The sequence below is a fragment of the Columba livia genome, chromosome 1 (genome assembly GCF_036013475.1).
Source record: "Columba livia isolate bColLiv1 breed racing homer chromosome 1, bColLiv1.pat.W.v2, whole genome shotgun sequence".
Lineage (NCBI taxonomy): Eukaryota > Metazoa > Chordata > Aves > Columbiformes > Columbidae > Columba > Columba livia.
Window position 1 is genome coordinate 98,316,350 of NC_088602.1, and position 14,734 is coordinate 98,331,083.

Here is a 14,734-nt window from a genome sequence, read left to right on the forward strand (position 1 = left end):
AAAGGGACTGAAACATAGTCTTCATTTGGGAAGCAAGCAAGAAAAATGGAGGCTTTTCAGGGTTGAGTAACCCTTGGTAACAGCTACTGGTGCTCTACTTGAATCTAAATGACAACTGTACATTGCATTGATCTGTGTGTACAGACTTTGCAACTAGCCTGTAAAGGAGGAAAAAAAGAAAAAAAAAAAAAAGTTATTTCATCTCTGTATTTGATCTAAAGGCTTTAACCTGTTTTAGGAAATGGAGTGATACAGTAGTAAAGATGGAACAAGTTAAAAAAAAAGTCGCACAATTATTCCTCAAAACTTCCAACCCTGCACCTGCCTTTCCAGTCCTGTATATAAATGACCTCTTTCAAACTGACCAGACTCCACGGGCCCCCAAAAGCAGTCTGGTCCCTGGTGTTTGGACAGTGCAAGCGACTCAGGGATGTGCTGGGAGGTGACATAAGCCCTTTTCTCACTTCCCTTCCTGTGCTGTGGGACAAGTGCCCTCCTGAGAAAGCCCACTGCTGCCCAACACAAGTCAGAGCTGCTCCAACCACCTCCTTGCATTTTCCTTTCTCACAGTGGTTTCAGTTCCCAGATGGCAAAATTGCCCCATCACTTTGTGGGTGGCAGTACCCCACTGTGTGTCCCTGGGGAGGACACTGGGTACAAAGGCTGAAACTGAGAGGTAAATTCTGGGGGATCAATGCTCCCAACTGACCCTGGCAAACCCCCACCTCTTCATATGGGTGAAGCATGGTGCCAGACCATGGTTCAGACAGCCTTTCCTGCACAAGGGCTGAAGGGGTGGTTCATCTCCCTTCCATTGCATGAATTGAAGAATGAAAATTTTCAAATAAGATTCACAAGCCCCTGCTTGTGTCTTACCATTGAGTGCTGTAACATGCGTGATGCCAAATAGGGATTTGTTATTTATCCAGGACCTTCACACCCTAACCCTGGATATAAAGCCAAACAATTTGAGGGACACAGCAGGAATGACAAGGGAACACACCAAGTCATTGCAATTAATGTCTTTGGTCTGTACGTGAAAAAACACTGCCCTACAGCAGTGCTGTGTTCATAAAGGAGTGGGAGTGACAGACCCTGGTGCTCTGGGAGCCATGAGAGGTTGTAGCTGGACGAGGAGTGTGCAGTGGGTACAAAGTGGTGCTGGTACTGTCCCATTCCTGCCACTGCAGCCTCAGAACCCAAGCCTGTTTCACTGGCTTCCTCTGGCACCAGCCACTTCTTTTCTCCTTGCCCCTTTTTTAAGATGGCCCCTGCCCATGTAGAAACTGCTAATGAAAAGCAGGATTTTGGTTTCCTTTTGCGACCCACCACCAGTTGGATGGTAACTCTGGGGCATCAAGAGGGACTTGGACATGGTGATGTGTGTTAATGAGCACTAGAGCTTTTCTCTCCAGAGGATGCTGCTGCACATTTCTGTGTATCTGGGGATGGTGGTGGGATGTTACTGCTAATCAACCTTTAGCAGCTGAAGATCTGCAAATGAATTAGCTGTTAACTGGTGGATTTAGTTCTTATTTTTAGATTTCTGGTCCTTTGTACACATCAGAATCACCAGACAGGTTTAGGGATCTTTGTATTTTGTATTTGGTCGCATTATGTAGACTTGTTGACTACAGACTGTTTTCATTTAAGGCCATATAAATGAAGTCACTGCACAGCTCCTGGGAGGGTTTGTTTATTTGGAAGAGAAACGATTTTATTTGTTCTCTGTCATAAATTAAATATGTTTGTGACTGCCACAACAGTTAACATTTTTTTTTCCTTCTTATTCTTTTCTGTGATGCTCCTGTGTCAGACAAGATGGTAATGTACATAAACTAAATTTTATATAGTCTTCCAAACTTCATAACAGGTGTCGCTTTTTCTTACCATACCATAGATGGAATAATTTGGCATCAAAGCATTTCTTCCTGCATAGGAGGATGCCAACAAACTCTCTTCTTCATGACAGGTGATAAATGATTTCAGTGTTTTAGCAAGGTGCCTGCCTTCACCTGGAAAATCAGAATTGGCAATGGTAATTAAAGAAACTGCTTATATAGAGACATCAGTGCTTGAGAGTTATGAGTAGTCTGAGACTGCTGTGCTGAACAAGAATGTTCTTCAGTTTATTACAAACTGGATAGATAGAGCTGGCCTTTCATGCTCTGTAGACTAAGCCATTGAAATAAATGGATTTGATTTACAACTACAGAGAATCCGTTTTTTAACAATATCATTTTCTCCAGGAAAGCACAGCATAAATGCAAATGAAATGTTCTGTGAAATGTAACAATCTTGGAAAAACCCCACAACCCAAATCCCCAGACAAACAAAATCAACAAACCATGATATTGCCATTCTTTATCAGAAGGCTTGATTTTAATAATTTTGAGAAGTTCTGTTCTGAAGAAGCAAAACCATCTCATTTGGACTTCATCATTTGCCTCACCTACCTCACTAAACTATTGTGCCATGCTATACCATGTTTTGACATATTTTACCACATAAATCACAAAACCCCGAGTATGGCTGCACTGCACCAGGCAGAGGTCCACCCAGCAGCACCCCATCTCCAATAGTGGCCAGCAGCAGATGCTGGTGGTGAGGAGCGGTCAAACTTGTGGTGCAGACTGTTCCTGGGAGCATCCTCGTGGTTGTGAGCACTACACAGCTGGAGCTGGTGTCTGTGGTGCTCTGCCATCGTGGTGAAGCACTCCTGCTTGAGGGCTTTGGCACCACAGGACTTTCGGGGTAGCTTTTCACCATGACTTTTCAGTCTTGTGGGAGATCTGGAAGCTGCAGTTTACCCCCCTGTGTCAAGAGGGGAGAGATTTGGATGTATTGGATGGGTATTTCTCCTGCTATGTTATCTAACCATGCTGTAAGCAGCTTTAGAAGACATAGTACCAAAAATGCTGGTGTTGTCTAAACTATAGCTCCTGGTCCTCCATATAGTGTCTTGACCTACTTCCCTACATGCATGAGTTTGCATGACTATTTGCAGATGACAAATCTGGGGATGGACAGCTCAGACACACACCGTAAATGCAGTGCTGATAAGAGAGGCTGAGGTGCAGGAATTGCATGCACAGTTCACAGTGCCTCCATTGCACTGACAATCTGCTCAGTGGCTGCTGCATCTGTATCATGTTTATTGTATACAGTTCATAAACATTAAAACAGTCTTGCTGGTTATGAGTGTATCTCTGTTTCGATAACTAACTTGGAAGGCCATGTGTTTTAAGCCAGAACAATAACTGGAAAAGAACAAAATTGCAACAGTTCCTATGGACTGACCATCTCTTTTCTGTGTTGAACAACAGTACAAGAAACTGCAACTACCATGTCCCCAAACTCTGTGTTTTTTTTAGAAAGCCTGGAGCACAGCCATGATTCCTTCTTAAACTTACAATGAGAAATCATCCTACTGTGCTGTGTTTTAAGCATCAAAACAATACAACTGCTCCATCACATTCATTGGATTTATTAGCTCAAGTATTGAAATTACCTAATGAGATACTATCACTGTATAACCCAAAGGATAGATTTAGAGCTGGTGTAAATTTAGGAGTCTCACTGACAGAACTAATGCAAGCCCTCATACTTTGAAAACTAGGGCTACGGCCTGGTCACTTTACTTTCCAGAGTAATCTTTCGAAATAGAGGGCATGAGCTTAGAAGTTTGAGGCACTCCAGTTCCATAGCATCTCTTACAGTCACTGTAAATGGATGTTACAGGCTGGTAGAAGATCGCAACCCCAAACTAAACTTGCACAGGTGGTAGCTACCCAGGGTCTGAGTGCAGTCAAGGGAACTGTGAAGGCACAGCTGAGAAGGGGGTGAATAACTGGAGCTTTTTTAATGAGCTTTGGACCAGTTCTGCCTAAGCCAGTCCACAGTGAACAGGTATTGGCAGTCATAGCAAAATCCGTGCAGTTCAGAAACCAGGGAACCTGGCAAAGACCTGTCTAATTAATTTGTCACTTCATTCATGTATTTGTTCATGCAGTGGCTGAGTTGTAAACGATCAGCATAGCCCAGCAAGGAAGTATGCAACTCTGAACCATAATTCCAGCTAGCTTTTACAAGAGCATCCCAAACAAGTTTCCTGTTTCTTTCCTACCAGGTTAAACAATAAGCATAACAAGGAGAAATCAACAACACGGAAGATAATGCCATATAGTTACTGAGCCTCTTGCTGAGCCTCTGAAGAGCTTTTCAGTGTCAAGTGAAGGTGCTGGCTTTGCCTGAGATGTCTGCATGGGTGCTGTTAGGAAGCAGCAAACCCACCAGCTATCCTGAGCTTTGGACCTCAGCCCTAGCCTGCTGCAATGGGACAAACCGAGTAGGGGTTTACAAGGATGTCTGGTTGAGTTTCCACACCCATACCTCAAGGTCTGACTTGGCTGTGCCCTTGTCAGATATTCTTCCATCAGGTACAATATACATGGCAAACCCGATGTCTTCCCACCTATATTCCCAGGGTTTTCAGTTGATGTATCTGAGTCCAAGCCCCAAGGCCACAGGCTCACAGCAACATCAGTAAGTCCTATTTCCTTCTCTGTGAGGTTTTTCTTGCTGGCAGTCAGCTGGGTTGGCCCAGATGAGAGCTAAGGAGTGGGCTAACACTTATGGAGCATGGACCAGCGGGAAACCACACCTAAGCTTGCTGCATCAGCCTTATCCAGTTAGCAACGTGCCGAGACCCTTACTGCCCTTTCTGTGTCCTTCAACCTTCAAAGGTTTCTTTTAAGACTGAAAATTTTCACTTTAATGCTTACTTGGTATCAGGAAAACCTGGTGCCTTCATCCTGACCAACAGCTTGAACTGCTGTCTATGGGGTGACAGCCTGGGCAGTGCCTGTAGCAATCACAGCCTGCACTCTATGCAATGACATCCAGATCTGATTTCTCCTTTGCTCTTGGGACCATGGACAGGCACCTTGTTCATGATACACAAAAAGCCAATCTCCAGGCATGGGCTTCTCTCATCCTTTGCTTGGAAGTGTCTGTGATATATTTTATTTGAAGCCTACTCTTATAGCAATGCAGGGTTGAGGATTCTTCCACAAAGCCTTTGTTTAAATTTACACACTGTGTGCACTGGCTAGAGCCGCCCACAAGCCTAGGGAGCTTGCTGGTGCTATGGGTAGGTTCCTCATACATGTCATCATCCCAAGGATACTTTGTATCTTTCTCTTGTCCATTGACATAGGTGTATCAGCTAGGTTGGATGGAGCTTTGACAAACCTTGTCTAGAAGAAAGTACTCCCATCCATGGCAGATGGGGTTGGAACTAGATGATCTTTATGGTCCCTGCCAACCCCCAAAATTCTACTATTCTATGATTTCAGCCCTGCCAGGACTTGCCTGCACCCTTACTGTGCTATTCTGCCTGCCAGGCACCTGATTTCTGTTGCATGGAGTTTCCCCCTGTACTCCATGCTGGTGAGGCCACACCTTGAATCCTGCATTCAGTTTTGGGCATTGAGGTGCTGGAGAAAGTTCAGAGGAGGGTGACAAGGCTGGTGAGGGTTCTAGAGCACAAGTCTGATGAGGAGCAGCTGTTCAGCCTGGAGAAAAGGAGGCTGAGGGGAGACCTTCTCACTCTCTACAACTACCTGAAAGGAGGCTGTAGTGTGGAGGGGGTTGGTCTCTTCTCTCAAGTAAAAAGCAATAGGACAAGAGGAAATGGCCTTGAGTTGCACCAGGGGAGGTTTAGATTGGATATAAGGAAAAAATTATTCACAGAAAGGGTTGCTAGGCATTGCCCAGGGAAGTGCTGGAGTCACCATCCCTGAAGGGGCTTAAAAGACATGTAGGTGAGGTTCTTAGGAACATGGTTCAATGCTAGAGTTAGGCTAATGGTTGGACTCTCTGATCTTGAGGGTCTTTTCTGACCAAAATTATTCTGTGATTCTATGACTCAATGATTTTGCGATTTTATGACTTTGCAGTCATTGTTAGCTTTGTGACAGCCCTGGGAGGCTGAGCCATTTCCCAAGCTAAGATTTGTAGATTTTCTTCCCTTAAGACAACAAGATTGTATATGGAAACCAGGAAGCTTTATGCAGTCAAAAGGTAGCTTTCCTTGAGAGGTTTCTTTTCCTGAGAAACTCCTCCAGTTTTGATCGCTGACCTCATCGCAGTGAGGTAAGGACATCTCTGAAATGAGGATGCTGAATTCACACTCTGTTTCAATACTGGCTTCTGCCCAAGAGCACTGCTTGGTGTGTCAGGTAAAGGGTATGTAGTGTGCAGTATCAACCATCTCTGAAAAGCCAGTCCCCTCTGGGAGGAGAGGAAAATGTGCTCTGTTCATGTACTGACTTCATTTTCCTTATTTGCTAAGGAAGTGACATTTTGTCCTGAGGATGGATGCGGAGTCCTTCCAGGGCTGAGTTTCTCCCACGACTCCTTATTCCGAGGGCAGAACGCTTGCAGCCTTCACCCCGGGCTGGGGGTGAGAGGCTCCAGCCCCCACACTGGAGCAGGGATGGGGAGAGTGAGGTGCTTTTGTGATGCGTCCTGCAGTTTGCAGGGACCATCTCTACTCCATGGAATCCCTCAGCCTTTTCCATTGCTGTTTTGTTTCCAGTGCATTGGCCTGGGGGTGAGATCAAGGATGTGACATTTTAAAAATCCCCGACACTGTCATGAACCCTCTCTTTCATTTGCCCATGCCTTTATCTCCTTCAGTGGGGAACAGCCCTTCTGAGCCCTTTCTTTTCTTACTTTATGCTGCCTGTAGCTTTTCTTTCAGTGCTCGTAACACTGTCAGAAACCTTATCAGCCTGTGCAGCTCTGTCCAGCCGAAAATTGATTATTGCCATTTACGTATGGTCTGGTTGTCCTTTTGTCTTCTGCCACAGCATTTTTCGTGGCTCCTTTGAATAAGCCACATACCTCTAACAGTGCTGTCACCATCCTTCTCACCCATGCTGTGCACCATAGGTTCGTGTTTATTCTTTCTCAAACAATATCATCTGTTGTAATTTTTGCATCTTTTTTCCAAATGCCAGGTGTAGCTGCAGCTTGCCAAGGCATGTGCATCATATGTGGCCTTTCAGTGTCTCCCAGCACAGGAGACTTAAATTGCCCTTCCACTTCAGGGCTCTTTTCAGAGGTGTTTCATAGTCCTTGCTGTCCTTTCTTCAGCCTCACTCTGTTCTGGTTGCCTTCCTTTGCTTGGAAAACCATAATTCCTATCTCCAGAGTTGATTCTACTTCATGTAGTAGCCTCCAAGCTCTGCCCCAGGAAGCTCTTGCCATGGTCGGCTCCTGAAGCTTCTAAAGCTGCAGCTTTGGCTCTGCCATGTGAGGGCAATCTTTCCTTTTCGTACCCTTTATCTGAAAACCTTTTGTACCTCTGTTTGAAGGACTCACATTTCTACAATGGTTTCTTTGCCCAACAGAGTTAAAAATTATTTGGAAACACCAACAAATGTCTTTTTTCTCTTGTCTTTTGCTGTCAGGCTCTCTTACCCTTACTGTGTTCACTCTCAGTACACCACAGTTTTCACCTCCTTCTGGTGTCCTCTTCAGCTCCAGCAGCTCTATTTCAGCTCTGTCAGGTCTTTTGTCATCTCTAGGCTTATACAAAGAATGTTTTCTCAGTCTGTTTTACTCCCGAGGCTGTGCGCTGCTGTCCTTGCTACCCAAAACGCTACTCTGTGGTCTTGCTCATCAGAGCCCAGGCTGGGGCAGTGAATCCCCTGGCTTTCCATGACCTGTCACCCCTCTGTGCCCTGAGCATCCCCCTGAAGTCAGCAGTGCCTCAGGAGTTTGACTAGCTGTGGAAAATGGCTGGCTTTTCTTATGGGGTCCTTGATCATACAGAGCATTGGGCCTACAGAGCATCTCTCCTTGTAGAGAGAAATCCAAATCACTCCTCTCTAAGGGCAGTAATGAGGCAGTGTTTTCAAGTGCTTTTCTCAATTTCAAAGGCATTTAAACTTATAGTTGTATGAGTCTTTAATTGCTTTCTTTACCTGAAGTTTGCCTTTGATTTACACTTGCAATTTGAGGCATATTCTATTATCAGATGCTGCTTTTGTTTGAAAAAAAAATCTTCATTTGGACTGAACAAACTGCGGTACTTGAAGGAAGTTCTGTAAGCTTCATCTTTGCTCTGGAGAACAGAAGGCAGAACATCCAGCTGCCAAGGACCAGGCAGTGGTGGCAGCAAATTTGCACTTAGTGCCTGGTCACTGGTTGCACCAAAAGCCACAGAGCATTGTGGGCTCGTATTAGGTGAGGATCTGGCCCCTGGGCTGTCTCCTTCTACGGTCTGAACTGCAGCCAGCTGCCTTCTGCAACACTGGCATCTGCCAGTGTGGCAGATAGTGCATTGGAACCAGGGTCCACATGCAGCTGTGTACAGATTTGTCCTTGCGGCTCTGCTCCCAAAAACCGCTCGGGCTCCAGGAGTTCATCTGAGTTCAAAGGGACTTGTGTGTGTGTAAAACAGGAGACCAGCATGGATTTCCATGGAAGCAGAAACCCGCCTACAGGGAGTGCCTTGTTTCTGGCCCTGTTTAGTAGGTGGGAGTTTTGACTGGGGACATTTGTGAAGTCGAGATTTCAGTGAATTGGCCAAAATGCTATATGTCTGAAGAGCTACTTGCAAAGAGTATTAATATGCACAGGTTTTGCAGCTGAGGGTGCAGTCTGAGCATCTGACCATTCCACTGTAATGACTTTTGTCCTAATAATAACTTAAATGGTTTCCTAAACATTAACTTGAACTTGCTCAAGGGAATGGCCTTTCTTTGCTTATAATAATTTCACATGAAGTACAGCATGCACATTGGAGGGTAACTGGAGTTAATGTCAATTATGAATCACCAATTTCCTGCTCTAAATAGCATTTCTTCTCAGCAACTTCACATACGGCAAGCTGCCCTGCAGTTTTAACCCAAATTGTTTAGCTGAGACTGACTTTCATTTAATGTTTCCTTTTCAAATGTGAGATTTTGCACAGGAAGTGGCCACACAAAGCTGGGTGGCAGAAAAATTCATTTGCTTTAATTTTTCATGGTAAATAGCATAAGGAATGTCTCCACTTTACTGATTATATTTTTAATGCAAGAAAATCACACCGTGTGGATACTGACAGGAGACTGCAACAAAATAAGGTTGTCATTATAAGTGTCTGGTTGTGTCTTGCCAAACCATTTTTGCTACTCTAAGTGAATTCATGGGAAGGTTTTTGTCATTATGAAAATGTTCAGATCACAGCCCTAACCTGATACTATGCTGAGGAAGGCAACAATGCCCTTCTCAATTAAGTGGAGATACTCCTGCCACCATAGTTAGAGTTTTCTCTCTCTCCTGCAAACCACCCTAGAAATGAAGGTGCAACTTGACCTTCAGCAATATGTAAGCTACAAGAAAGCACTCTGGATCTGACCTTTGCTGAGGAAACTGCTTTAAACCATATTTAGAAACACTGAACCTCAGTTCATGCTCAGATGAGACTGTCAGTTTTGCCATTGGAAGCTGTTTAGGGCTTTCTGACAAACTTTGACCTCTTGAGAAATGTGGGGGACAGGTTTGGGATGGTGGGTTAGAGACCAACTTGGGTGCCTGAGGTGCACCATGTGTCACCCACATTGGGAAGCAGAGATGCAAATGCTGGAGAACCATGGGCGAAATTGCCAGAAATACCACAGGTAAACTGTATCCCAAGGTCTCAAGCTCCACATTGGAAACCTGCAGGGCATGATTGTAACTCCTTCCTACAAGAGACTGTGTTTAATCCAGTCTGCTTTTAGATGTGGTTTGGGAAGCCTGCAGGACAGATCATAACTGTTCTTTGATACTCAGATAAGCTTTTGACAGACAACAGGTCTTCACAGAGGGACTCTTTCTGCCTCTATCAAATGGAAGAAATACACTGCAAATTGCACATTGCATATCAGGTGTCATTATCCCACACTGTCTGACACAAAACTTCCCCTGCAGCCTTGGCAAAAAAGCAAGATATTTAGCATTGACCTATATACAGCTATAGATATCTGGTATGTTATGTATCTACCACATAAGCTTACAAGATAATTTGAAACAACCTTAAAGGTGGAATTCATCTGTCCTAACAAAGGCATCCAACAGCTGGATGACTAAATCTGAACTAGTGACTCTTGGCTTCCTTTGTTATTAATAGAGATAAATGGATACTGCCAAAAGGCAATTCTGCCTGGTCCTATCATCTGCAAGTGCATGGCCGTTTGGGCAGTACCTGCTCATGGTTTCCACTGACAATAAAAGGAGCCAAGCTGGGACTGAGATATCTGCCTTCAGGAAGGACAGATAAATTCTCACAGGTGTCTGCAAAACTACTGATCCATGCTGCTGAGATTCAGAGAAACAAGGTAGCTTTCCTCTTTCTCCATAAGATGTAAGAAGTGTCAAGGGAGACCAGAGAGGGGCAGCCAGTCACTCCAAAGGTGATGGGCACAAGGATTATGTTTGCTGCAGCCTCTTCTAGGAGAAAGAGACTCTGCCTTCCAGCAGCCTGAAGGTAGAAAAAAGACATCTTTACATTCTTATTTATGATTTTCTCTTAGGATTGAGTTGCTTTTTTGTCTGTCTGCCCTGATGTTAGTCTCTCTCACTGGCATTTCTACCAATTGTCCAATTTCAACTGATTTTAATAGCAAAGCAAAGGTCTCTGAGACAACAGAGACAAGTTCTGGGATATGTGAGTAACTGTGATGCTTAGGTGGGAGTGTTGCGTTCTATTGCTGTCCTGCCAAAGGAACCTGAAGCACCCACATTTTGGCAGCCTGAGAAGGCAAAGAGCTGCAGTGTGCTGGATGATGAGCAGGTGCCCACTAGCCATGGATGTCACGCTGCCCTTGCTTAGCCAGCAGTCATGTAGGGGCTTTAACAGCAGTTGAAAATTCTATGAGAGAGCAAAGGCAAGTTGGAACATTACACATCATCAGGAGATGCAGGGGTCAGAGAGCTGAAGGTAATATAGAGGCAAAACTCGAGTGGGTAACCATGAGGTACATAGGCTTAAAAATGTGTAGGAACCCAGGCTTCTTGGTTGTCCTATACAACCTGTTCATCATGGCTTTGTGGTGTGCGCAGGGGAGCCCAAGTGTAACTAATGACAGGCAGCAACTTTGGTTAGGAGGACAGAGCAGTGGCTTCATACACTCGAATCTCTGACGTTGACCTTCCCCTGCCTGACTGCCACCCGCCTCTCTCCCACAGACCTGTTCAAGCCACTCTTTGTTCAAGATCTCCCTTGGTATATTATTTTCCTTGTCAGGCTCTTTGCCTTGTCTTTTCTAAGCACAGATACTCTAACACCATTTGTGCATTGTAGGCAGCATACAGTAAGGTAGCCCTCAGTGACCAGCTCCTCCTTCTTGCTGGAGGAACCAGGGGGACACCAACTTCTGGTCCTGCTAAAATTATATTTTCAAGTCAAACTAAATCCTGAGTATAGTCCAAAGGCAATAGACTGTGCACTATACAATGACTTCTGTGATAAAATGAATAAGCTAATAGTTCAGATGCAATTTTCACAGTCTTCTCCATAGCAGTCTTATTCACCAGATGAAAGGAGCCTTGCTTTAAAAATGGCACATGTGTAAGGCACTGAATAAACATTTCCAGATACTGTGCCTTAACAACACATATTCATGGATATATATAAACACTGAAAGAAGAGGCCCATTTAGGTTACAAAAGAATATATGCATTTAAGTATTTAGATGATACCCTTGCAAACTGAATTGGAGGGAATGTACAACAGGATAACAGAAGAGATGAAAAAAATTGAATGCCTAAACAGGATTTTGTGCCACCTGGTCCTGCACTGGCACGTATGGGTGTGTAGTTTTATTTACTGGCAATATTATTTACCTAATATTTATTATGATTATTAAAATTAGAGATAACACTTCCTCTAAGAATTCAGGTATCTCTTGTTTGAACGAAGTATATATTAACTTTATAAGTATTATGTTGTTTATTATTGTGGACTTTCATTACAATAGTTTCAGTTCTTCTTACATTCCCAACTACTAAAAGAATACCGATAGCCAAGCCCTGAATATAAACTAACCTTTATCAATTCAACAATGGAAGAAAGCATTGTCCTTCCCTGAGCTGTATTTCTATACATCCCACCCACTCTAAATGCTTGCAGCAATACTGTGCATGTTTATGTCTGTGCGTGAGTATATATCTACATTTTAAAACAGTTCTTGCACATGTAGTCCATTCATGTAGTGCCTGTTCTAACAGTACATTTGATGATATGGAGGTCTGTTATCTACTGTCTCAGAATGTAAAAATTTGCCAGGGAAGACTACAAAATGGGAACACTGGAAAATATTTCAGATGAAAACAAAAGATGGATTTTGCTGCAGAATTCTGAATGCATTTTGCAGCCTGCACACGATAGAGAGGTGAAATTCTGCTCTTTTGAGGAAGCAACACAGTGCTTGATGTTGCCAACAAGGCAAACAATTTCTTTCCACCGAATTGCAGGTACTGGCAGTACAAAGCTTTTCCAAGGACAAAAATGAGTCTTGTAGGTCATACAGTGATAGAATAAGGAAACCTGTGAATTAGGGTTGCAGGTCTGCAAAGCATTTCATGGGGATGGAACCAGGAAAGTTGCTAGAACTCTGTGGAGTGGTAGATCTCCATCTTCTCAAAATTATAGCCTGAGTCCTTGAGGGAGGGATTTGTCTCACCTCATTTTACCTATTCACAAAAATAGATATGTAGTCCAACTGAGTCAGCAGAATATCTTTGTTTGTTCACAGAGTGTAAAACTGTTATTGGTGCTGACCTTAAACCAGCTTGAATTGAAAGTAATTTGGGATGGAGACTCTCCATTTGCTCCTGGGAGAACAGAAACTCAGTTTTCAGGCAACAACTGCTAAGCAAGATAAACTCCTTCTGAAGGGAACTCAGATAAAAAATGATGGCAGTGGGCTATCTTAGACCATCTGGAAATCTTATCTAATATCTGGGGCCATCTCAGATGTTCAATCATCTTTGAAAACCGAGCTCTGATCTGTGCTTTCCACTTTTATTTGTTTCTTTAAAATGACTGTTTTTATGGATAGGATTAAGTCACAGTGGTTGAGAGAGGATGAAGATTTATGAACAGCTTTGAAAAAGTTATGAGCCGTAGTGTTCTTGAGGCTGGGGGAGGCTACATTTGATGCTTCTACCTTTGTGTTTGTGCTCATGTGTAACTTCTTTCAGAAGCCCACAAATGAGAGGGTCAGTTTGTGAGCTACCATACTGTGAGGTCAATTAACTGTCATTCAACTCCCGTTTACTGCCAAACATGGCCTTGAAGCTGAAAATAAAAAAATAGAAAGTTACTGCTAATTTAAAAAAAAATTTTAGTCCAATATTTGCACTTTCTTGTATTAGGAATCTGTAGCTGTGATAGAAAATCACTGAGCACTACTTCTCAAAGTATTAGAGGTGTTATCAACAATTGTTGAGTGTTTAAACCATGCTTAGCACCCAACAAATTACTAATGCAGATATTGTCCCCTGTTGATAACACAATGATAACAAATCTAACCTGCACCTGTGAAAAAATTAAGCATCATTTTCAGTAAGGACCATGAGTAGGACATCTACTGTTTCCTGGAGGATGTAATCCAGGAGACAGCCAGGATTTTGTTTGGCACATGGCAGGTCCTTAGTGCAAGCAACTGGAATATGTGAGGCACTTTTTTTCCCATGGAAAAAGAGAGACAACCTGGCACCATAAAGACCAAAATGGCCAATACCCTTCATTTTAAAAGAGGTTGTTGGCTGAAATGAAAAAAACCCACACACTGTTATGTTCAGTCTATCTGTGTAGGTAAAGTGTCGTGCCGGACCATTGGTGACATTTCTGCCCACAGTTACAGTGAGGTGAAGATGCTGGTGAGCTCTGGCCATCTTCCACCTGGGGCAACTGTGGTGGCATCTGTGAGGGAAGCAGAGAGCTGGTACGCACGTGGTTGGTGAGAGAAACCCAGAGTCAACTTAAGAGGCAAAACAGTGTGAACCCTGCATGTGAGGGAAAAAATGTGCAGCAAAATTCACATCCTAAGATTCTTAGTCCTAAGTGGATCATTTGTTTATCTCACCAGCCAAACCTGGATGTGCAGCAAAGCAAGCCAAAGAATGTCTCCTTTATTGTTTCCATGATGCTTACTCATCTACAAGTCATTCCTCTTTTAGATTATTCTATTTTTAAGGCATAATTTCCATCTGTTCTTTGATCTTATACCACATAAGACATTTAGCTAATAACATCATCCATCAAATACCAGCTTTCCTTTAGAGTTCAAACACAATTGACACAGGACCCCGTCCATCTGCTGGCCAGTGCCTCTGAACAGATCCAGCTTGTGAATAGCCAGCTATGTCGCCTATTTTTTAATTAACCAGCTAAGGTCTGTGCTTCCCGTAATGCCACAGGACAACTCAGGGACACTCCAAAGCGAAGTGAGGCGTGCTCCTCTGTGGAAGCAGAGAAGAGGGTATAGTGCATGCAGAGCTGTGATGTGCTGGTTTTAAGTGGGGTTTTCCAGTGGATGTCGCCTGCCTTCAGCTCCTCAGGGAATTAATTTTTGCATAAAAGATGCAATATTTGTACAAAAGCTTTGAAGGATAACCGCTTTAAAACTCGTGAAGCAGAAAGATAATGTCTGTTTGAAATTTTAAATAGCTCTGCTTCTGTGAGCAAACT